The sequence below is a fragment of the Ailuropoda melanoleuca genome, chromosome X, assembly GCF_002007445.2.
Source record: "Ailuropoda melanoleuca isolate Jingjing chromosome X, ASM200744v2, whole genome shotgun sequence".
Lineage (NCBI taxonomy): Eukaryota > Metazoa > Chordata > Mammalia > Carnivora > Ursidae > Ailuropoda > Ailuropoda melanoleuca.
Window position 1 is genome coordinate 55,803,338 of NC_048238.1, and position 24,251 is coordinate 55,827,588.

The 24,251-nt window shown below is 38.4% G+C and overlaps 1 long non-coding RNA gene across 2 annotated transcripts in view; it reads right to left on the reverse strand.

The window, feature by feature from the left end:
* Positions 1–2,480: 2,480 nt before the first annotated feature.
* LOC109491225 overlaps positions 2,481–24,251 on the reverse strand; it is a 34,218-nt gene continuing 12,447 nt past the window's right edge. The window contains exons 3-4 of one of the 2 annotated variants that reach the window (XR_002144572.2): positions 16,820–16,969; positions 2,496–2,610 (exon numbers count right to left, since the gene is read on the reverse strand). This is a non-coding gene — a long non-coding RNA (uncharacterized LOC109491225). Of the gene's footprint in view, positions 2,611–16,819; positions 16,970–24,251 lie in introns of both variants that reach the window. The other variant, XR_004622432.1, reaches the window with a different exon arrangement.

The window sequence follows — 24,251 nt, forward strand, 5'->3', positions numbered from 1 at the left end:
ACATTCTTTACTCTGCTGGTAAGGCTTCTGGGAACTCTGTAAGCAAGGTATCATTTTTAGGGCACCCTGTTGGCTTCATAAAGTCAACCTTAATTCCTTAAAGCTCTCTGGTCTGAGTCTATGTATGTCTTCCTCAAATATGACATGTCAGTCAAAGCCTTGGTAAAATAACCAATGTTCTTATGTTCCTAATGGAGTCCTGCTACAAGGAGAACTGATTTTTATTGAATTTATGCAAACAATTATAATTGCCATGAAAGAAAGAATACTCACTGAGGGTTTCTGAGTTCTGAAGGGTTCAGGTAGGGAGAAAAGATAAATGTCTCAATTTGTTTACAAAGGAATAGTTTATGATATTTCTGTAAATCATAGATATCTTTAGAGAAAGTTTTCTTAAATCTGGAAGAGCAAACATTAGAGAACCAGCAATGTTTTAAACAAGAGACATAAAAACTATAATCATCTTTCTGAATTCATTTGGTCCCATGTTACTAATTTTTGTTCTGTTTGAATGCAGTTTTCCCATTAGTTCCAGAAGTCCTTATCCAGTTTAGTTTCATGATCTTACGGGTATCAGAAACCTGTGTTTGTCAAAAGTTCTTTTCATGACTTTCCTAGAAGCTGAAACACATTCTTCAAGAGCATCAGAACAATAACTGTAAATGACAAAAGACTCAAAAATAGACATGGTTAATATCTGATAATAGTTCATTATAATGCAGTTGACAAGGAAATTTGGTTATTTTTATGACACACAACATTTTAATATTTTAATAATTAGAATTTTTAGTGATGACATTATACCAAGACATATTAAATCTTTAGGAATTTTATATAATTTTGAAACTGTTATAGCATTGACCCATACAGTATAACCTAAGAAGGTTTATTATAATTTGTTTGATAATGCTTTCCATGTAACAATATATGAATAAATGAGTCTAGTTATTCAAAAAGACTTTATTTAGGATTTGAATTTCTAGGAAGTCTAAAACCTCAGAAGGTTTTAAAGCACATATCTAAATAGGATCACAGATCATTATAAAACTTAAAACTGAATTATCTATTTAACCAAGGTGGCAATAAGGGACTGTAAAGACATACAGAATGTTACATAGTTGTTAGCCAAACTTAACTCTTTAATATTAAGAAGACTTAACTTTATTAAGTAATCAAAGACCCGACAAAGACAAAATATAGATACAATGTTTTTCTGGCAGATAAAACCTTTGCTTGCAATTTCTTAACAAGAGCAGACCAACGTTCCAAGAAAACTTTGTCCTTTTAACAGAAAGAAAAGCCAAATCTCAATCTTACACTAGTGTACTTTTAAAACTCATTTATTTCAATCTTAGTCCCGACCATGCATAATTTTTTTAAAGATTCCCCTTCATAAGCCTTCCACAAATTTCTCTTTTAGATTTTGTCCTAAGCCTTCTCTATATAAATAGCCAGCTTCATTTTAGGACAAAATTACTTTTTTCCTCAACAAAAATGTATTTTTATTGCCTATACCTTTTTAAACATTTCCTACTCTTCTATATACAAAGTTGTTTTTCTTGCCATGTTTATTAGTCAATTACATTTATCAGAATTTTAACTCTCAGAAACCTCAATTTCTAGTAAGAACTAATCATAAGCAATTGTGAACTGTTACATCAAAGTATTTTTTAGATCAGAAATTTGTGAATACATTTTATAATTCCTAGAAATGTATGTTTTTAATAGTACAGTCTTTTAATTAAGCATAAACTATGTTTACTAGCAGACCCAAATTTATCTTTAGTTTTTCTGTTATAAGACAAAAGCAGACAAAACTACATTTGATAATCAATGCTTTGGTATTCTATCTTACTTGGGAAAGATTTCGATATCCAGTGGATTTAACCCAATATATCATTTAGCTTAGCAAAATTTAAAAGTTTCAAGTTACCAAAGATTTTGAAAGCTATAAGCCTTTTTTTAAATTTTACTCATTTTCTCTTAACAGTTATCTGTGAGAACTTCATGAGACAGACAAAATCAACCATCATTTTAAGTCATTTTTTTTGATAAACTGCAGTAGATACAACATGAATTTAACTAACAAGTTCAGGTAAAATAAAAGCTGATTTTCTGTATTATATTGGATGTTGATAACTCCAGAAATGTATGTATTGTAATTAAACCAACATCCTTGGATTAGCTATAATATTGAATATTTTGCACCTATGTCCACTAAAAAGTCAATTAGTTTGTTGTCCACTGTCAGTTTTACCTGAGGCTCCTGTGGAGAAATTTTAAGTCCAGGGGAGCCTTCAGACCCCTTCATGATGATTTGGGAGGTGCTCCAGTTTGAACCTCATAAGGCGGTGGCTTGAGATCTTGTGATGCTTTTTTGCTCTTTGTTAGTAGAGATAGGAGCAGGAGCCCATGTCAGCAGAAGCGCCTAGGACAGTATAGGAGCTGGCTGCCTGAGCAGCCCAGGTGGTGGTACAGGAGGCAGAGGTGGCAGAGGAGCCGCCAGCAAGGCCAGAGGCAGATTTAAGGTTTGGCTATTCCTTCATCTCCATCTTTTGTCTTTCCCTCTTGCAAAATGGGTTTTTTTTTTCCTGGTTGCTGTTTAGCCCTCTGGAAGAGATGGAAAAGCAGGCGGTGAGTTGGGCAATGGGTGCTTGTGCTTGGCCAAGTAGATTTAGGATTTTTAGTGTCTGCCTATCTTCTTCCTTTTCCTCATCATTCTATCAGGAATGGGGTCCTTATCTCTATGGACCATGAGTTAGGTCACTTACTGTGTGGCATCTTTATTATGGAGTCACACAGAGGTCTGAATGTAAGGAATTTTATCCCAGATCATGTTAACTTGAAAAAATGTGGGTTCGTTTAGCTTTCTGAGTTTTAGAATGCCCAGTTTTTATAAGCATTTGCCTTTAAACCAATTAAATAGAGCTCCTTTACAAATTAATTTTAGCAATACCATCTGGAGGTAGAGAAAATATCTCACATTTGTAATACACACGGACTCATAAACACGAATAGTATGCAAACAAAATTTAGCTTTGTTTCACTAATATTTGTGGAGAGGACATTAAAGATTCAATTTCTAAATATCTCCCTTTTATTAAAATAAACTAATTGAAAGGTAGCATTATAATTTATGGATCCATGAATCAGTTATTTTTCACTTCTCAATTAGAAGGTAGCCAGTCTTGTCCAAAGATATCAAAAACTGCAGCAACAAAAAAACCAAAATGAGGCCCAGAGTAAGTACCTCTGGGAACTTTGGCTCCTCCCCCAAAGCTAGGCCTTCACTGATTGAAACAAATGGCTTCCTAAGTTTCTGGTTATTCAGTCTTATAGCCAACTTTCTCCAATTGTGTGTACAAGAAAACTAATTTAGACATGTCTAAAGAACCCCATTTGGGCCATCTGAGACTCAGGTTATCCTCAAATTTTCCAACCTAGCAAACATTACCAGTAACCCTCAGCAGTTCGAATAAAAGTCAAGACCGTCAACTCAAATTAAGGAAGTGCAGACGTCAGAACTCATCTAATACACCTGTGAGGGGCTGCGAAGTTGGAGGGCTACAAAGGGCCCATGCTGGTACCAAGCACTGAGTTGCAGAGGATCCCCAGGTATTCTCAAACGTGTTGCCCCAACATCCTGTTGCCTATGCCAATAAATGTCAACTCAAAATGAGCAAACCTTTTTTTGTCCTTTTAATTTTAAAGAAAAAGAAAAAGAATTTCATTCCAGCCCATGTTAGGACAGTCCTCACAAAGTGCTCCTGGGAAGGAACATTTAGTACAGGGTTAACATAAAAAGTTACAAATTATTAGACAAAGGACATTTCAGAAAGTTCCAGATGTTATCTTTAGTTTCTAGTATGTGCAAGGCCGCATGGCTTTGGGAACAAAGAGGTTTTACTCTTATCTTTGTGTTTGGTATATTCCTTTTTAGTTAATTTTAAATGAAGCAGATGTAAGTCCACATAGTTTTTCTCCCTACAGATGAGTACAAAGAAACAAAAGTAATTAGGGTTTGTAAACAAAGTTACAAAACAGGGACTTTCCAGAGTGGCGGGAGGGTGGTGAGAAAAAAACAGAGAAGGACAACGAAAAAGAAGCCCAGATGGGGACTCTAACCCTTCCAGGTGGGGGCTCTGACCTCAAAACAAGGACTCTAACCCCTTACCAGGTTAATCAGTCTTGGCGGGAATCTCCCAAAGTCACGATGGGAAGGGACCTAAGTGGGAGTCCCTTTTTCCAAAGGTAACTGTAGCAAAGATAAGAACCAGTGGGCTCCTGCTCTACTTGAAGACTGGAACTCTGCCAAGTCCCATGGGTGGCGTCAGCCATCACCTGAAGGCCACTTGGATCTGCACAGCTCAGGACAAGTCCCTAACACCCTCCAAGGAGGAGAGCCATGTTGCAGTAAGGCAGACTGAGATTATGTCCTTTGGTTCAAGGAAAAAGACAAGGAGGAACAAAGTGTGCTACAAGAAGATAGAAAAGAAAATCCTGAAAGGAGGGGAGGGACGGGGAAAGAGTATTGCCTGAGAACAGGAGGGCTGGCAAGGACAAAAAGGAAACTGGAGACTCTAGAACAAAGAGGTCTGGGCAGCTGCTTAGTTAGTGGCACAGGTTCTGGGCCAGCATCCTTGGTCCCACTGAGTCCCAGCTCATCTTATGGTCCTTTTGTGGTTGCCCAAAATATGTTATCAGACTTGGATCCTTGGACCCAGAGAAAAGTAGAAACAAGGCTGGACCCAAAATGTACAAACATAAGCAAGGCTTTATTGGGGCAACACCTCGAGGTGAAGGGAGACATAACCACAGCTGGAATGTGGGACTGGCTCTCTGAACAATGGCCAGGGAAAATTTTAAAGGGGCTGAGGTGGGAGATAAGTGATATTTAAGTACATAGGGGTGGGGGAAATATAGGAAGTTGGGGGCACAGGCGCAGTTGAGGGAACGTGCTTCTTCATAATCGTGTATTTCATTTGCATGTTAAATCTCCACCCCTGAGTGTGATTTTTGGTATTGTAATGAGGGGGAAAGTTGGTGAAAGTTAAGCACCGGGGTCCTTCTTGAGGCAGACCCGTTTGGTCCAGTCTTTGCCAGTCTTTGTAGTAAGCATGCTCCATTCAGTAAGCATCCTTCCTCCACATTCCTGCAAGATATGTCACTTGGGAGGCATAGAATTTTAGTTTTTCTTTCTTTCTTAATGGATGTAACCAAAGAATGCTGGATTTTATGGTCAAGGTTGAGGGGACCTGAGTCCAGTCCCTGTTCTGTCTCATCTCCATTCTTTGCTTTTAAACTTTCTAGGTCTTTTTAATTGTTAGATTTTGTAGACTACATATAGTTTGGACTTATTTGTACACTTCGACAATCTCTTTTAATCTCTTTCAAGTGTGTTATGTGTTATTGATATAGTTGGAGTAATATATACTATATTTGTAACTGTACATTTACTCTTTTTCTGACTTCTCTAGTTTTAACTAGGCATTTTATTTAATTCCATTTTATTACCTCTTGGCATACCATTAATGCATTTTTTAAAAATTAGCCCTCATCCTAGAGTTTATTATGTACTTATTGGAATAATGAAAATCACCATTAAATAATATATACTTCATGTGTAGTACAGGAATATGATGGCAGAATCCCTCCGTCTAGTTACTTGTAACATTGTTGTCATGCATTTTACTTATCCCTTTGTTATAACCACTAATACAGTGCTACTATTATTGCTTCAAACACATGGTTATTTTTTCTGTCAAGTATGAAAAAGAAAAAGAAAATCTATTCATGACTTTTTAATTCCCTTTTAAACACTGTTCCTGTCTTTATGTAGATTCAAGTTTCTGACCAGTATCATTTTTCTTCTAAAGATTTTCTTTAATGCTTGTTCCAGAACATGTCTGCTGATAATGGATTTCTTCATTTTTATTTGTCTGGAAAAGCTTTCATTTTTACCCACTTCTGAAGGTTAATTTTCCTAGACCTAGAATTCTAGGGCTTTTTTTATTCCTTTTAAAACATTAAATTTTTTACTCTACTGTCCTCTTGTTTGTATGTTTACTGACAGGTTCCTTTGTAATTCTCATCCTTTTTATCTTATGTGGAAGGTGATTTTTTCCCCTCTATTCTTTTAAGATTTTTCTCTTTCCCTTGAGTTTTCTGTAATTCAAATATGATATGCATAGGTGTTTATTTTTCCCACTTACTGTTCTCTGAGTCTCTGGTTTGCTTTTTGTCATTGATTTTGGATAATATGCTGCCATTATTCAAATATTTCTTCTGCTCTGTTCATTCTTCTTGTGGTATTCAAATTATGCATATATTATGACTTTCAATATTATCCCACAATACATTCTGGTCTCTTTTTTTTTTTTTAAATATTTTATTTATTTATTTGACAGAGACAGCCAGCAAGAGAGGGAACACAAGCAGGGGGATTGGGAGAGGAAGAAGCAGGCTCACAGCGGAGGAGCCTGATGTGGGGCTCGATCCCATGCCGCCGGGATCACGCCCTGAGCTGAAGGCAGACGCTTAACCGACGTGCCACCCAGGCGCCCCTACATTCTGGTCTCTTGTTTGTTTTATTCTTTCATTTTTTTTTTCTCTTTGCCTTTTAGTTTGGGAAGTTTCTATTGACTTCTCTTCAAGCTCACTGATTCTTTTCTTGGCTGTGTCTAGTCTACAGATGATCCCATCAAAAGCACTCTTCATTTCTCCTAAAGCGTCTACTTTTTATTTTTTATTTTAATTTTATTTTTTTAAGATTTTATTTATTTATTTGAGAGAGTGAGAAAGAGCACACAGAGGGAGAGGGAGAAGCAGATTCCCCGTTGAGCAGGGAGCCTGACGCAGGTCTCGATCCCAGGAACCTGGGATCATGACCTGAGCTGAAGGCAGACACTTAACTGACTGAGCCACCCAGACACCCTGTTAATTTTATTTTTTTAGAGAGAGAAAGCGTACTCATATGAGGCAGGGGAGGGGCAGAGGGAGAGAGAATCTTAAGCAGGCTCCACTCCCAGCATGAAGCCTGACATGTGGCTTGATCCATGACTCTGAGATCATGACCTGAGCTGAAATTAAGAGTCAGACACATAACTGACTGAGTCACCCAGGCGCCATTTACAGGGTCTTTTTTAAAGTTTCTAGAATTGCTTTTGATTTGTATTAGAGTTCTATATCTCTGCTTACATTACCCATGAGTTCTTTCATGTCATCTATTTTTTGCATGAGAGCCCTTAAGACATTAATCAGTTACTTTATTTCTTGAGGTAGGCCTGCATTGCTGTATATTTCCCTCTTAGAATTGCTTTCATTGGGTCCCAAAGATTTGACCATTGGTTTTTCATTTTCATTTGTCTCCATGTATTTCTTTTACTTCTTCTTTGATTTCTTCATTGACCCATTGGTTGTTTAGTATCATGTGGTTTGTGGGTTTTTTACAGTTTTTTTTCTTATGATTGATTTCTAGTTTCATACCACTGTGATTGCAAAAGATGCATGGTATGATTTCAATCTTCTTAAATTTGTTGAAGCTTGTTTTGTAGTCTAACATGGGATCTATTATGGAGAATGTTCGAAAAGAATGTGTATTCTGTTGTTTTGGGATAGATGGTTCTATATCCGTTATGTCCATCTGGTCTACGGTGTCATTCAAAGCCACTGTTTGCTTATTGATTTTCTGCCTGGATGATCCATTCATTGATGTAAGGGGGTTGTTAAAGTCCCGTACTACCATTGTATTATCATTCATTTCTCTTTATGACCATTAATATTTGCTTTATGTATTTAGGTGCTCCAATGGGTGTGTAGGTATTTACAGCTGTTATATCCTCCTGTTGGATTGACCCTTTATCATTATGTAATGCCCTTTTTTTTGTTTCTTGTTACAGTGTTTGTTTTAAAGTCTATTTTGTTCAAGTGTTTCCATTTTAGCTTTTTGTTTGTTTCCATTTGCATGGTAAATGTTTTTCCATCCCTTCGCTTTCAGTCTGTATGTGTCTTTAGGTCTGAGGTAGCATGTAGGTGGGTCTTCTTTTTTTTTTATCCATTCCATCATCCAATTTCTTTTGGTTGGAGCATTTAGGCCATGTATATTTAGAGGAATTATTGATAGATATGTACTTATTGCCATTTTATTATTTGTTTTCTGGTTGTTTTTGTAGGTCGCTGTTCCTTTCGTCTTCTCTTGCTCTCTTTCTTTGTGATTGATGAATTTCTATGGTGTTATGTTTGTAATCATAGTTATTTTATTTTATTTTAATTATTTTATTATTATATTATGTTAGTCACCATACAGTACATCCCCGGATTCCGATGCAAACTTTGATGCTTCATTAGTTGCGTATAACACCCAGTGCACCATGTAATACATGCCCTCCTTAATACCCATCACCAGCCTATCCCATTCCCCCACCCCCTCCCCTCTGAAGTCTTCAGTTTGCTTCTCATAGTCCATAGTCTCTCGTGTCATTCCCCCTTCTGATTACCCCCCCTTTCTTTATCCCTTTCTTCCCCTACCGATCATCCTAGTTCTTATGTTCCATAGATGAGAGAAATCATATGATAATTGTCTTTCTCTGCTTGACTTATTTCACTTAGCATTATCTCCTCCAGTGCCGTCCATGTTGCAGCAAATGTTGAGAATTCGTTCTTTCTGATAGCTGAGTAATATTCCATTGTATATATGGACCACAGCTTCTTAATCCAGTCATCTGTTGAAGGGCATCTCGGCTCCTTCCATGATTTGGCTATTGTGGACAATGCAGCTATGAACATTGGGGTGCATATGGCCCTTCTCTTTACTACGTCTGTATCTTTGGGGTAAACACCCAGTAGTGCAATGGCTGGGTCATAGGGTAGTTCAATTTTTAACTTTTTAAGGGACCTCCACACTGTTTTCCAGAGTGGCTGTACCAACTTGCATTCCCACCAACAATGTAGGAGGGATCCCCTTTCTCCACATCCTCTCCAACAATTGTTGTTTCTTGCCTTGTCTATCTTTGCCATTCTAACTGGCGTAAGGTGGTATCTCAGTGTGGTTTTGATTTGAATTTCCCTGATGGCTAATGATTTTGAACATTTTTTCATGTGTCTGTTAGCCATTTGTATGTCTTCATTGGAAAAGTGTCTGTTCATATCTTCAGCCCATTTTTTGATTTGTTGATTTGTTTCTCGTGTACTGAGTTTGAGAAGTTCTTTGTAGATCTTGGATACCAGTCCTTTATCTGTAGTATCCTTTGTAAATATATTCTCCCATTCCGTGGGCTGTCTCCTTAGTTTTTCTGACTGTTTCCTTGGCTGTGCAGAAGCTTTTTATCCTGATAAAGTCCCATAAGTTCATTTTATCTTTCGTTTCTCTTGTAATCATAGTTATTTTACAGTCCCTGTCTGATAATTCTGAAATCTGTGTTATATCTATGTCTGAGTTTTGAAGCTTGCTTTATCTCTTCAGACTGATTTTGAGTACCTTTTGACATGCTTTGTAATCTTTTCCTGAAAGCCAGACATGATGTAATTGAGTAATAGTATCTGATGTAAATAATCCACTAGCGTGAAGTTTTATATTAATCTGGCTAGGAGTTGGTCTGCATTCAATGTTTGCCATAACTGTAGGCACCAGAGGCTTCAGTTTCCTCTTTTGTCCTTGTTTTTTGTATCCCCTGCTGTGTTTAGACTACTTTAAGGACTCCTTGTCAGAGTCTGTGTCTTCCAACTCTTTCAGCTGTGGTCCACTGTCATGTTACAGTGGAGCCCTATTAGTGTTTCTATAGAAAGCTAGACAATGTGCTATTGGACTATGCACAGACAACTCTGATCAAGGGTTACCAACCTACAACCCATGGGCCAAAACTGGCACACCATCTGTTTTTGTACACCCTGGGAGCTAAGATTTTTTTTTCATTTTTAAATGCTTAAAACAGATCAAAAGAATAATATTTCATGACACATCACAGTTACATGAAATTCAAATTTCGGTGTACCCAGATAAAGGTTGACTGGGATACAACCAAACAGAAAATGAGCTCTGGATTTCACTTCCCTTTGATTTCACAGTCAAATATTTTTGGATTTGGAGTACAAACTAGTCATCTGACAGGCTGAGGGACTGTGTGGGTTACAAATGGTTTTATGGGATACACAGAGACACAGAGGAATGCATCTCTAATTCTACTGCACTAGATTATATATGCTCACATTCCATTGCCTGCATTTTTCTTATAAGAGGTATGGGCCACGACAATGATATATTGGCTCTCTCCTTGCCTCCATTCTTTCCTAGGGTAATCAAGGTGTAGTAATCCAGACAGTGATATTGGTATAAAGTTAGAACAATTCTCAGTGGGACAAAAAAGAGACTGCAGAAATAGAACCACATGTTATGGTCAGTTCATTTTAGACCAAGGTGCCAGGGAATTCAATGAGAAATTGAATTTCTTTCTACAAAGACTGTTAGAACCAACTGACGAAAATAAAAAAGAAAGAAACCTTATGTCATTTCATATGCAAAAATAATTCAAAATGAAACTAAATGTTAAGGCTAGAAACATAATAATTCTTCTAAAAGAAAACATAGGAGAATATCTCTGTGACTTCTGCCTAGACCAGGATGTCTTAGGACAACAAATCCTAAGTACTGAAGGAAAACTCATTGAATTGAACTGTTTAAAATGTAAAGTATCCCTCTAGCACCATTATTAACATACATAAACTAAAGTTAACAAATGTTTACCATACCAATTCTTGGTGAGGTTATGAAGCCATTAAAATTCTCATAGACTGCTAGCTGGAGCATAAAACCATAAAACCACTTTTGATAGCTGGTTGCAAGATTTATAAATAGTGGAAATTATACTTACCATCATATGACCCATTCATTCTGCCCCTAGGTATTTCCCAAGAGAAATGAAAACGTGAGTCCATGCAAAGACACATACACCAATATTCATAATGGCTTGATTCAGTGACCCCAAAATGGGAAACATGAATTGTGAGAAAAACAAAACATAGACGTCTGTAAAATAGAATAAAGCTCAGCAATAAAATAGAATGAAATACTAATGCATTCAGTAACATGGTTGATATTCAAAATTATTATGCTGAGTGAATGAAACAAGAGCACATGAATGATACTATATGCTTCCATTTATATAAAATTCTAGAGATTTCCATCCAACCTATAGTGACAACAGATCAGCGAATGGGACTAGGTACATAAGGAGGGACAGACTGCAAAGGGCACAACAAATCTTTTAGTTAAGGTGGAACTGGCTTGTATCTTGATAATGGCAGTTCTTTCATGTGGTATATACCCAAGACGATAGGTAGATAAGAGGGGTCTCAGGGAGACAGGTCAAATTTTCCATAGACACTGTATACCTGGATGTGTACTTTGGCATGTAGAGGAATTTATTTCTAAAGAATTGGAAACATCTGTAAAATATTCATGCAAAGCTAGAGGAAGAGAAGGAAGATGAATGGACTATGGGTAGACTCAAGGATAGCCTGAGTTAATAGTAAAACTATCACAGTGTGAAGGGCTAGAGTCAGTGATAGTGTCAGAAGTTGCTCATTGCAGTGAAGCCATGGTGGGGCTTGATCAATAGGAATATTCACCAGTTTCAGATAGAGCCCTGAAAGTTATGTCCATAGGGTTATCAGCCACATACATTACAGTGGAGCCACCAGGATGCAAGGGAATGCACCTGCATCAACATTAACTGGGTAAAGCTGTCTATTCATGATCCAGGGACCAGGAGGAAGCCAACATGATCCCCTTCCACCAGTATAATAATATCGAGTAAGCCCAGTAATATATTCCTGCTGTCATTGTAGAGATAGGAAGGGTAAGATATAATCTGAAAGACAAAAAAAATTAACACAAGGAGATAAAATGTTTCCTTAACATGTTCCTTTGAATATACCATGGTCCATATAAGCCAAAAGGAAATACAGTCATTACTGTACATATGTCCATTGATTCTTTGGCAGTCTCTTCAAAAAGTACAGTCTAATTCTCCCTTCTGAGTGTAGCTAGAATGGGTGACTAGCCTACAATGGATAGAAAGAAGCAGAAGTTCTATTGTGTCACTTCCAAGAGCAGGTCATAAAAGGCATAGAGGAATCTATTTTCATTGGTCTCTCACTTAGATGACTTACTTTGGGCAAAACCATATGCCATATCAAGAGGATACTCAAGTAGCCTATGAGGAGGTCACATGGCATGATGCTGAGACCTCCTGCTAGCAGCCATGTGGATAAATCATCTTAGAGTTGTATTGTCTACTCCAGTCAAACCTTCAGATGACTACAACTCTGGCCAACATCCTGAAGGCAATCTCATGAAAGACTTTGCATTAGAATCACCCAGCAACTAAACTGCTCCTGAATTCCTGGCCCATAGAAACTGTGAGATAATAAATGTTTATTGCTTTGAGCCACTACATTTTGTGGCACTTTGTTACAAAGCCAGAGATAACTAATGCAAATACCAAAACATTTATTTGTGGTATGAGCAATGTCATTTGATTAGGAGCTTGTATATAATGTTAATATGTAAGAACCAACTGGGCTTCCTTAATTTAACAATAATTTGAAATAGATATGGAGAAATGAATTCCATGAACTTTGAGGTCCTAGAGAAGGAAGACATATCATATTATTTCTGTATTTTCCATTGTGCCTAGCAAAAGGCCTTAAGCTCCTTAGTTGAAAGTACATGTTCCTTGATTGGAACAGATTTATAGTAGTCCAGAAATGTAAGGAAGCCTTGAGTTCATATACCTCAAACTTTCTTTTTTAACCTGCAATAAAAATTAGTTCCAGGAACATGAGGTGACCTCCCCAAGGTCAGGCAACTGGTTAAAAGTATACTGGGAGTAGCATTTTGGTGTCCTGGCTCCTAGTTTACCAGTCTTAATTTCTCAGTGCATGTTTCTACATTAGAAGATTGTGGGAATGATTGGAAATTTTTAGGGAAGGGTTAGGAGGAGAGAATTAAGAGAATACTGTGAGTTAAGTGGGTGAGGGCACTTGCAGTGATGAGCACTGGGTGTTGTATGTAAGTGATGAATCACTAAATTCTATACCTGAAACTAATATTATACTGTATGTTTACTGGAATATAAATAAAAACTTGAAGAAAACAATATTTTTAAAAATCATTTCAAAAGAAAAAATACTGTGAAGGAAAGAGAATGTGTAAATCCCTGTGACCCCTCACTTCTAAATTTTTTAATGTCTTTGTAGATTTGAGGGCAGGACTAGCTTACAGAAAACCATTGAATGTTGTGTGCTGAATAGGACTCACTCCCCACAGGTCTTTCTTCCTCTTTACTTGGCTGTGTCTTTACTTCATCAAGGGACTGGAGCAGGATGGGATACTGTATTAAAGGCAGCTATGTATAGGCTGGACATTGGGAAGGGTAGCAGCCTCTGAAGGAGGTTTACACATAACTGCCACACTGTGATTCCTTTATTTTTGATACTGGCAATTTCACTCAATGAAAATACTCTTCTTGGAGAAATACAAGTACAGGTTTCACTTAGATGGGCTAGGCTCCTCAGACTAAGGCTGTATCCCAGGTGATGGTGACCCTTTCTTCTTCTGGTTCTCTTGCCTGCTGAATAACTAAGACTTAGAGACACCAGAATGATATCCATATCAAGAGAGCAGTGAATAAATAGCCAATGAGGATAGTGTTGTAGGGAAGGCTGTGGCACTGAGAGAGAGTTAGGGTATATTGGGAAACAATGAAGATTTCCCCATTGTCCTTAAAAACATTGTTTCTAGTCCATAGTTTGAGCTTTGATCTCTCGTCCCTGGATACCTGGGAGATGTGTGTCCCGAAGACAGGGATTTGGGAGAATGGGTTAGTTGGCATTCTCCAACAGTTAGGGAAGCTCATTGTGTGTCTGTGTAGTGAAGTCTTCTACTACACAGGGGCCACAAGACCCATCCACAGGCACCTGGGAAATCTATAGCCCCATGGATGTGATGACACTTTTTACTTACAGCCTATGCCTTTGGATCCCGGAAGCTAGGTCCAGAAATGGAGGATGCATCTGTTTGACCATCTGTAGTAGACCAATTCCCATATTTATTGGTCACCCAGGGATTTAAGTAGAGTTTATACTCATATTTCAGTCTTATGCCTTCTGTGGTTCTCTAGCTTCCAGGTCTCACCTCTTCTTAAATTTTCAGCTCCTCTTTCAGACCTAAACTCTATTCTATCTTATCTTCCCACTTGGGTGTAAGGCTGTCTGTCATTTCCCTCCACAGTAGTTGTGGAGGTTGGGGAGCACTCTACAATAAGAAAGCCATAAATTCTTAACTCTTACTCTTTCTCCATCGTTGTTTTTCGAGAATAAACTCTCTTTGGCTTCTGCCTGCTTTTTGATGCTTTCCATACCTTTAAATATTTGTTTTCTTATACTCTTTACCAGATTTCATAATTGTTATCTGTGGGACAGTTCACATGACTTTTTCATCCATTTCGTTCTGTAGTTCTGGACTATATTTTAAAACCCCAGGGGTGCATGGGTGGCTCAGTCACCCCAGGGGTGCATGGGTGGCTCAGTCAGGGGTGCATGGGTGGCTCAGTCTGCCTTTGGCTCAGGTCATGATCCCAGGGACCTGGAATCGAGCCCCGCATCGGGCTCTTTGCCCAAGCAGGGAGCCTGCTTCTCCCTCTCCCTCTGCTGCTCACCCTGCTTGTGCTCTCTCACTCTCTGTCAAATAAATAAATAAAATCTTTTTTAAAAATAAAAATAAAACCTCAAAGAGAGGAAATTTATGAAATTTGTGCAAGCATTTTAAAGGGACAGTACGGTGGAGATTTGATATACTATAGGTGAAGTTTTCCCCCATTAATACTGCATTCTGTTGAGACTCCTCAGTAAAAGTTACACTAACACTCACACAGGCTCCAACTAACACACAAACAGCAAGATAAATATAATGTTTACAGTATTGATATCACATTGTAATTATTGATAATAACTCTTCAGAAATACTTCTCTTTTCCTTCCTATCCCACTTGAATTTGATCAGTTGAAATGTGTACTGGTTAAGCAGCCATACAGGTATTGAATCTGACAAGTACATTCTCCTTTCCATGCCCACAGTAAGTCCAGGAATGGAGCTGGATCCCTGGAACTCCAAGACTTGAAAGTCCTCTGGATACAGAAACAGTACATACTTACCATTCCAAAGGAAGGACCAAACTGGGCGATTATTTTGTGGTCGAGAAAAGTAAATTATTCCACTGTGCTAAAGAGAATGAGGGGGAGGCAGCTCCTGTCCATGGTCCAGCGGATCTTCCCTGCCCAACCCTGTGCCCACTCCTGTCTGTCTGTTGCTCCTAGATCTGTCTGGTCCTCGTTTGCATGCCTCATGAGGTATACAGAACTGCATTTTTATTTTTTTATTTTTTTTTGAAGATTTTTTTTTAAGATTTTATTTATTTATTTGACAGAGATAGAGACAGCCAGCGAGAGAGGGAACACAAGCAGGGGGAGTGGGAGAGGAAGAAGCAGGCTCATAGCAGAGGAGCCTGATGTGGGGCTCGATCCCACAACACTGGGATCATGCCCTGAGCCGAAGGCAGACGCTTAACCGCTGTGCCACCCAGGCGCCCCCAGAACTGCATTTTTAATTTTGGCTCTTCTCTGTGTTCAAAAGGAGCAGGGCTGCCTGCCAGGGGGATAAGGCCTGGAACCTGAAAGATTTTTAAAAAGAGGCTGTCACTGGAGCAGGAGAGGAGTGTTAGGGAGGGAAAGGGGCTTTCCTTAAGGAGGGAAGTAATAGCCAGGGTGTCAGTCACTCCTCTCTTAGTCCCTATTTTTTGCATCATGTGGTCACAGCTTTGCCAGCAACCCAGAGTCTGATTTTGAGGATGTTACTTCCTCATTGTGGGTACCCTAGTTTCCTCATCTGTATACTAATGGGGTCTCTTGTACACCTGCAAATTAATGTCATGCTCCCCTAGGTTATCTCTGCATATCATTTCCAGCTACTGCTCAAGAGAGGGATTATTTCCAAAGAAAATCTTGAGGAGATATTTGTTTCTCTCCTTTCTTCCTTTGTTCCTTTTTTTCCCTCCCTCTGTTAATGGCTACAATCCCTTCACGTCACTTAGGTAACAGTGTTTCACCTTCTGGCTCACAAACCTTGTAGAATTTTCTGTAAAGTGTTATCTTACCTGTTCTCACTGTCCCTGTGCTAATTCTTTTTTTAAAATATTTTATTTATTTATTTGACAGAGAGAGACAGCCAGCGAGAGAGGGAATACAAGCGGGCGGAGTGGGAGAGGAAGAAGCAGGCTCCCAGTGGAGCAGGGAGCCCCATGTGGGGCTCGATCCCAGGACCCTGGGATCAGGCCCTGAGCCAAAGGCAGACGCTTAAGGACTGAGCCACCCAGGCGCCCCTCCATGCTAATTTTTAAAGCACTCACCATTTACCTGCTCTACATTAAAAGCCAGGAGAGCTGTGTTCTCACCTCAGAGGGGACTGTGTGGCCCTGATTGCTTCCCCTCTCTGGGCTTCATCTCTTTGTTTGTAAAATGAGGGGTCTGACCACCTTGGTCTCCAAGTGGAGGTTAATAAGAGTTATAGAGAGGGCTCTGAAATGATAGTCAAGAGCCCTGAACTCCAGTAACAGTTTCATCACTACCTATCATGTGGTTTAGTTCCAGTCCCTTCCCACTTTTGAACCTCAGTTTCCCACCTGAACATCCATTTCTGACAATTGAAGACTGCAAATAAGAACTGGGGCCTCTGATCTGCCTGTGTCTGACTTTCCAAAACCCTTACCTTAAGCATATGGAGTGTTGTCTTAGCCTTTGGATTGCTTCTGGGAAATGTCTCTAGTAAAGAGCTCTTTCTCTTGTGTTTGATTCTTTATCATCCCTGATAAGCCTTCAGCTCCCTCTTCCTTGGGCCCCTGGGGCCTGTACCTATGGGCTTTAATGACAAAAGGTTATAAATTAGTGTAATTACAGTATTCTTCAATCTTGGCCCTCTCCCTCTGCTGTCCTCCTTCCATATCAGTTTCCCTCTTATTTTAACTTACTGAGCAGAACTTCTGGCTGCATCACAGTAACAATCAGAAGCTAAGGCCAGTTAAGCCATGACTGAGTCATTAGACACCTAAGCTAATTATAGAGTCCAGAATTTTGGATGGAGGAGAGAGACCAACAGGAAGGAAAATAGGGTAGGTCTTAGCTGGAGAGAAGTCAGCAGCTCAGTCGGTGAGGGCTGAAAGTATGTACTTGTAGATCTCACTGCCCATCAGTTCCACTAGACAGAGGTCTACAAGATAGGGCACAATGAGAACACCTTGGAATGTGGGCAAGTGAAGACTTCCTAATCCAGTGGATTTTTCTAGGAAATGACAGTAACGAAAAACCTGTGTAATGTGGTTTAACGCCCCCTGTTCACAGTCTGGCTTGTCAGCCTTGTGGTGGTGGTGCCGCTGGTGCTGCTTGGTGAAGGTGGGGGCGGTAAGGGTGGCATTAGGCTATTAATCACCAAAGACCATAAGAGTATCAGGTGATTCTCACCTACAAGAAATTCCTCCTCTTTCAATACCCTTTCTACATTCACAAGCTCCCACTCATTTTCACTGGGAGAGCAGAGCTTTTGTCTGCATTACCGTAGCAACCAGAAGCCAAATAGCTTAGAAGGGTGTCATGCTGGGTCCTCAAGAACAAAGGTCAAGAGAGAATTCTTGAGACATTTACAGTGCAACTTAGTAAGTTTATTTAAAAAGCACAAGACTGTGCACAGAAAAAGCTGTAATTATTGTGGTGTGAGACTGGCGGTAATCAACCTTACTTAGTAGCAAAGGGAAGGGACCATGCAGGAAGTAGCAGATTACAAAAGCTTCTTCGAATTTCTTTGAATTTCTACTCCTAAAACTACTTTTGCAAGATTCCTCTGGATTTCTTATCATTCAGTTCAAACAGCCTTCAGGCTAAGGTAGACCCAAAGAGCTGCCTTTGGTCAGTGAGGCTTTGCATTACTCACCTATAGCAGTGTAGAGGAGAAAGGTAATGAGTCAAATTAGCAGCTGGCCACTCCATCACTACTCACACCCTTCTCTTTTCTCTGCGGAAGCTAAGTGTCTAGCAGAGGTGAAAGACAGAGATAGAGTCCATTGTGGAAAATGCTAAACACTGGAGAGAGTGGAAAGGGAGAATGGGTAGCTCAATGGCAGTTCCCTCAAAATCTTCCCTGGCTATTTATATACTAAGAATTTTTAACTCTCATGCATTCAATTTGGTGATTTGAATTTTCCTAGATAATTATTTTTTAATCTAAATTTTCAACTTCATTTGCATAATACTCTCTTTTTAGTCTTAATTTCTTCTCTACTGCTGCATTAAAAACTAACAGACAAAAAGTAACTGGATGTCCCAATTAAAAAAACAGTATGGATGAGCATATAAGGCACATTTTCAAGGAATTAGAAATTAAAATTTTGAATTGAGATCCAAGTGAGTGTAATCCATTTGCCTTAGTCCTCTAAACTGGAATGACCTTTGGATCCCCAAGTTTAGATTCCAAAGTAACCATTATTCAGGATGCATGAAATATCTCAGGCCTCTAATCCTGTTTAACCCCAAGGCCTCATTAGAAAGATGTTCTGAGTTGCAAAATACATGGGCAGGGGAGGCTCTTCTCCCTGTGGCCAGGGCCTATTCTAGTCACAACCAATTATCAATAAAGCCCAGTACCACTCCCAAATCCCTAGACATCTTAGTCTCACTGACTCATAGAGAACTCTTTTTTTTTTCATAGAGAACTCAAAGTGATTCCTGAACTTAAACTAATGACTTACCCTGTCCCCAGTCCTTGATGAGTTTGAATATCCACATCAAACAAAAGGACCTCCAGATTCCCATTGCATTATAGCTGCCTCTAAACAATTGTCAGGGTGGAACTACAAAGAATATTTGCTTTTTACTATATTTCATAAAATTTATGTTTTGTCTTTGGGCACTCAGGAGTGTGATCAGGTACAATTTGATACAGCCACTGTTCACCCAAAAGGAGACTTCATTAGGAAGTTGTTCTGTTTCTCTCTGCCAGGGTTTGCTACCCCTCTCTCATATTTTCTTGCCAGTACCTTCCAATGAAAATGTGGGTATTTCGAAAAGAGATCAAATCGGGAGGAGTGTGCTATAGGACCATGCTATAGGGAAAATAGACCCTGCTATTCGGGACAATATCCTTAGTCAAGGACACTGACTCTCAATCCTTGACCAACAAAGTGCTTTGAGATCTGGAGATCCTAGCCTACCTCCAGTCCTTGTTTGGACATATGAAGCCTTGAGCCCAGTTCACGTGCAACCACTAATCAGTGAAGTGCTTTACAATTCCCAAGAATAGTCCTATTAATATTTACTCCTTAATAGTCAAATACTTTGAGTTTCCAAAGTTCCAAAGTGTTTTGAAATTCATAACCCAGTGCTGAGTTTAGCCTTCATACCTAGCATGTGACCCTGTTGGGAATCAAAGGCCAGGAAGAATTCTAGGCTCACTCCTGGTCAGCAGAGTTTTATGAGGATCCCACAAGCCACTGACAGAACAGATCCAGAGTTCCAGTTCTATAAGCTACATTGATATTCAAAGTCCATTCCCTACTCTACCTTAGGTTTACCTACCTGGCATACCAGTCTGTCCCAGTCTCTCTTCAAACAACTGTCATAAAGTCCTTGGTTCAGAGCCCAGTTCATTCATAATCTAAAAGCAACTTTATTTTTGTATATTTACCCACAAAGCAGAAATGATAGAACACCTATAAAGTGCAAGTACATGGCTCCATTGAAAAGATAGTAGCATATAAAATGATATAGAGTTATATTAAAGTTTTACTGATGAGGATTAAAGTAGGGTACAAATGCTTAGAATGATTCAGTTTTTTCTAATATTTTGTTATAAAGCCCATCAAACATCCAAAAAAGTCAACCAAGTTGTACAGTGAAAATCCATGTAACACCACCTAGAAACTACAATATAAACAGTTTTCTATCCTTCCTTAATTGCATACATATCTCTGTGTCCATCCATTATCTATCTAGCAATTCCTGTTATTTTTTTAGATGCCTATTAAAGTAAGCTGTATGCAACAGTATTTTCCAACCCTAGATAATTCGGCACCCAAATGATTAACTAGAGTTCAACATTTGTTTATGGTTTCTTTTTTTTTTCCTGTTGAAGTACTTTACATAAAGCAAAATGCACAAATCCTAACTGTACCATTCACTAAGTTTCGACATTTGCATACACCTGTATAACCCAAATCTCTATCAGTATACAGATCATTATCCTCACCCCATGTCTCTTCCCAATCCATTTCCTTCCCCTATCCCTCACAGTCAAACTCTAGTCTTTGTTTCTATATATTAGTTTCTATAGATCAGTTTTGCTATTTCTAGATCATTATATAAATAGTATCCTACAGTATATCCTCTTTTGTCTTTGTCTTTTTTCACTCAGCAAAAAGTTTTTGAGTTTTATATATGTTGTGTATATTCGTATTTTTTTTTCATTTTATTTATGATTACTATTACATTGTATGGATATACCAGACTCAGTTTATATAATCTCGTCATCGAAATTTTTTTTAAAGCTTTTATTTATTTGAGAGAGAGGGAGAGAGAGAATGAGTGGGGGGAGGGGCAGAGGGAGAGAGACAAGCAGACTCCCTGCTAAGCAGGGAGCTGGACCTGGGGCTCAGTCCCAGGAGCCTGAGATCAGGACCTGAGCTGAAGGCAGACGCTGAGCCGACTGAGTCACCAGGCACTCCTCTCATGGTTGAAATGTAAAAGAAGGAGGAGAAAGAGACAGAGGAAGTGGAGGGGAATTAACTTGTGTATTTGCAAAAAGAAAAGTATACTGCAGTATGTTACACCCAAGTATTGACAGCAGTTGTCTGTAAATGATTGCATTTGTGTGTCATTGGATAACAGTTCTTCAAAAGCACCTACTCCTCTAGACTGATGAACTTATTCTTTGTAATAATTCCGTCCCTTATATACCAAATAGTCTCATTGAATTAAGGAGGAAGTAAACAGTGTTAGTGAGTTGTTAACAAAACATTGGAATATCACTTCCTGGAACATTCTGTGCCAATTTACGTGTCAAAAAACTTGGGCATACCACTCAAAGTGATAGCTTGGGTGTTTTGGGTTGGGTTAGATCTGTAATGGAGGAGGACTATGAAAATTTAAAAGGCTCTTGCCATGCCACAGAGATGTTAGTTCCTCGATCATAAAGAAGAAGCAAAAGAATGTTTGAGAAACATGAAGAAAAACCTAAGTAGGCAAACATCAGAGGATTCATAAACCTGACCAATATCAAGTTCTTCTCAATCACCAACCTAAAAATGTGAGCATGACAGCATAAATCCGTTGTGTCTCTACAGGCCAAGGCATGGGCGCAACATTTGACAGATATCCACTGTAGGACTCTAGATCCCAAGCTCACATATCCACCTGGCTACTGAATATTTCCACTTGGATATCTTGTTATACCTCAAATGTAATACTTACACATGGTAACTCAGTATTAATTCTAATTCTAATAATTGCTGTGAGACAGTGTGCTAAGAAATCACATTACAATAGCCCAGTGATGGGTATTCAGGAGGGCACATATTTCATGGAGCACTGGGTGTTACACACAAACAATGAATCATGGAACACTACATCAAAAACTAATGAAGTACTGTATGGTGACTAACATAACATAAAAATTAAAAAATACAAAAAAATCCCCAAATGTTTCTACAAGTGGTATTTGATGCTCATGGAATATTAATGTCACAAACATTTTAAACGTTAATGTAAATCATCCTCCATATATTATGGGACAGATTTTTATTCATATAGGCGAGGAGGAAAATACCCATTTCTTCACACTAATTCCTACATTATTATACCACTTGTTATATTTATTCAATGCAGTGATGTATGTAATACATAAAATTTTTTTCTTGTTTACATTTTCATTTCACAAATACTACAGTTCATGGATTAAAATCAGTGAGTAAAAATAAGCAAAAAAGAAGAAAATATAATTAAACTGAAGAAAAATAAAAGCAGCTGCAATCATAGAACCGTAAGAAAAAACTATTAAAATGTGTATCTAAGTCCTTCTATTTATGTGTATGTATGTATGTATACATACACATATGTATAAATAATTTATGATATGTATAACATTCAAAGAGAAATAGAGTCATCCTCCACAAGCTTTTTAGATTTACCATCATTGTCTTTTTCTTTAGTCATTTATTCACTCACAGTTCTTACAGTTATATTGTACAGAGATTTCTGCTCTTGGGAAGATGGAATATACTTATGTTTCCCTATTTCTTCCCCTAAGTTTAGCTTAAAACCCTGGACATTACACATTATCATCAAAAGATCCTGTGAAGTCAGAAAATAAGGCAGACATGTGAGAGACCTCAGTACCTGAGGAACAACCTAGTGGTGAGGTCCCTGTGTTTGTTTTTTTCAGTACACATCCGTATTTTTTATGCCAGAAACCTAGAAATTCCAGTGAGAAAAACCATAAAAAGTCCAAAAAAAGCTTACTCTCTCTAGTCAAAGTATGAGGAAAATGGCAACTTCTCAAGACAGACAACTTTTAGACAGTAGTCACTCTACTCTAGCCCAACACAGAAAAAGAAGAAAAAAAAAACCCTGCAGTCTCATCTCCCTCCCCATCAAAGCAGGCTGTGTACAATGGATTGAAAAATACATATGGGTAAATATAATAGACTTTCCTCTCCTCTTGAGTTTTCTAAATTATGTTTGAGATAAAGCAAACATTATAACATTGTCTGATGTAGTTTTCAATGTAGATAGTGGAAATACTTACAAAAAATATATACAAATGGGGAGTAAAAGGATATAGAAGGAGGTAAGTTTTCTACACTTCATTTAAACTGGTAAAAAATTTGATACTAGTAGACTTTGTTACGTTATGTATGTATATGTACTATAATACCTAGAGACCACTAAGAAAACTGTACAATGAGGTAAACTGAAAGACAGTATAGAGAAATCAAAATGGAATTTGAAAAAATGTTTAAGAAACCCGCAGGAAGGTAAGATAAAGAAAATGGAAATATTAAAAAAATGAGAAAAAACAGAAAACAAAAAATAAAAAGGCACATTTATATCTTATATATCAAAAATTATATTAAATGTAAATGGTTTGTGTATACCATCTAAAAGAGATTGGTAGAGTGGATTAAAAATCATTGCCCAGGGCTCCTGGGTGGCTAAGTCGGTTCAGTGTCTACCTTTTGGCCCAGGTCATGATCCCAGGGTCCTGGGATCAAATGCCGCATCAGGCTCTGTGCTCAGTGGGGGGGTCTGCTTCTCCCTCTCCCTCTGCCCCTACCCCCTGCTCTCGCACGCTCTCTGTCTCTCTCTCATGCTCTCTCTTGCTCTCAAATAAATAAAATCTTTAAAAAATAAAAAATAAACTCATTGCTCAACTATATGCTATTTATAAAGTCTCACTTCAAATATAATAATACAGGTATGCTGAAAGAAATAGGATGGGAAAAGATATGCAACACGATCAATCAAGAAAAAGCAGGGGGGCGCCTGGGTGTCTCAGTTGTTAAGCGTCTGCCTTCGGCTCAGGGCGTGACCCTGGCATTCTGGGATCGAGCCCCACGTCAGGCTCCTCCGCTGGGAGCCTGCTTCTTCCTCTCCCACTCCCCCTGCTTGTGTTCCCTCTCTCGCTGGCTGTCTCTCTCTCTGTCAAATAAATAAACAAAAATCTTAAAAAAAAAAAAAAAAGCAGGAGTGGCTATATCAATATCAGATAAAGCAGATTCAGAACAAGGAAAATTTTCAAGGACAGAGAAGAGAATCACAAAATAAAAGAGTATATTAACCTGGAAGACATAAGTCTTAGTGTGTATGTATCAAACAATAACTGCAAAATGTATGAAGCAAAAACTGATAGAACTAAAAGGAGAAATAGACACAGCTCCAATTACAGTTGATAGCTGCAAGACACCTCTAAGTGATTCATAAAATGATTAGGCAGAAATTCACCAAGGATATAGAAAAACTCAACAACACTGTCAGTCAATAGGATGCAGTTGACATTTATACAACACTCTACCCAACAAGAACAGATTCCACTTTTTCAAGTGCCCACAAAACATATAATGAAATAGACCATTTCCTGGGCTATATAAAAAACCTCAACA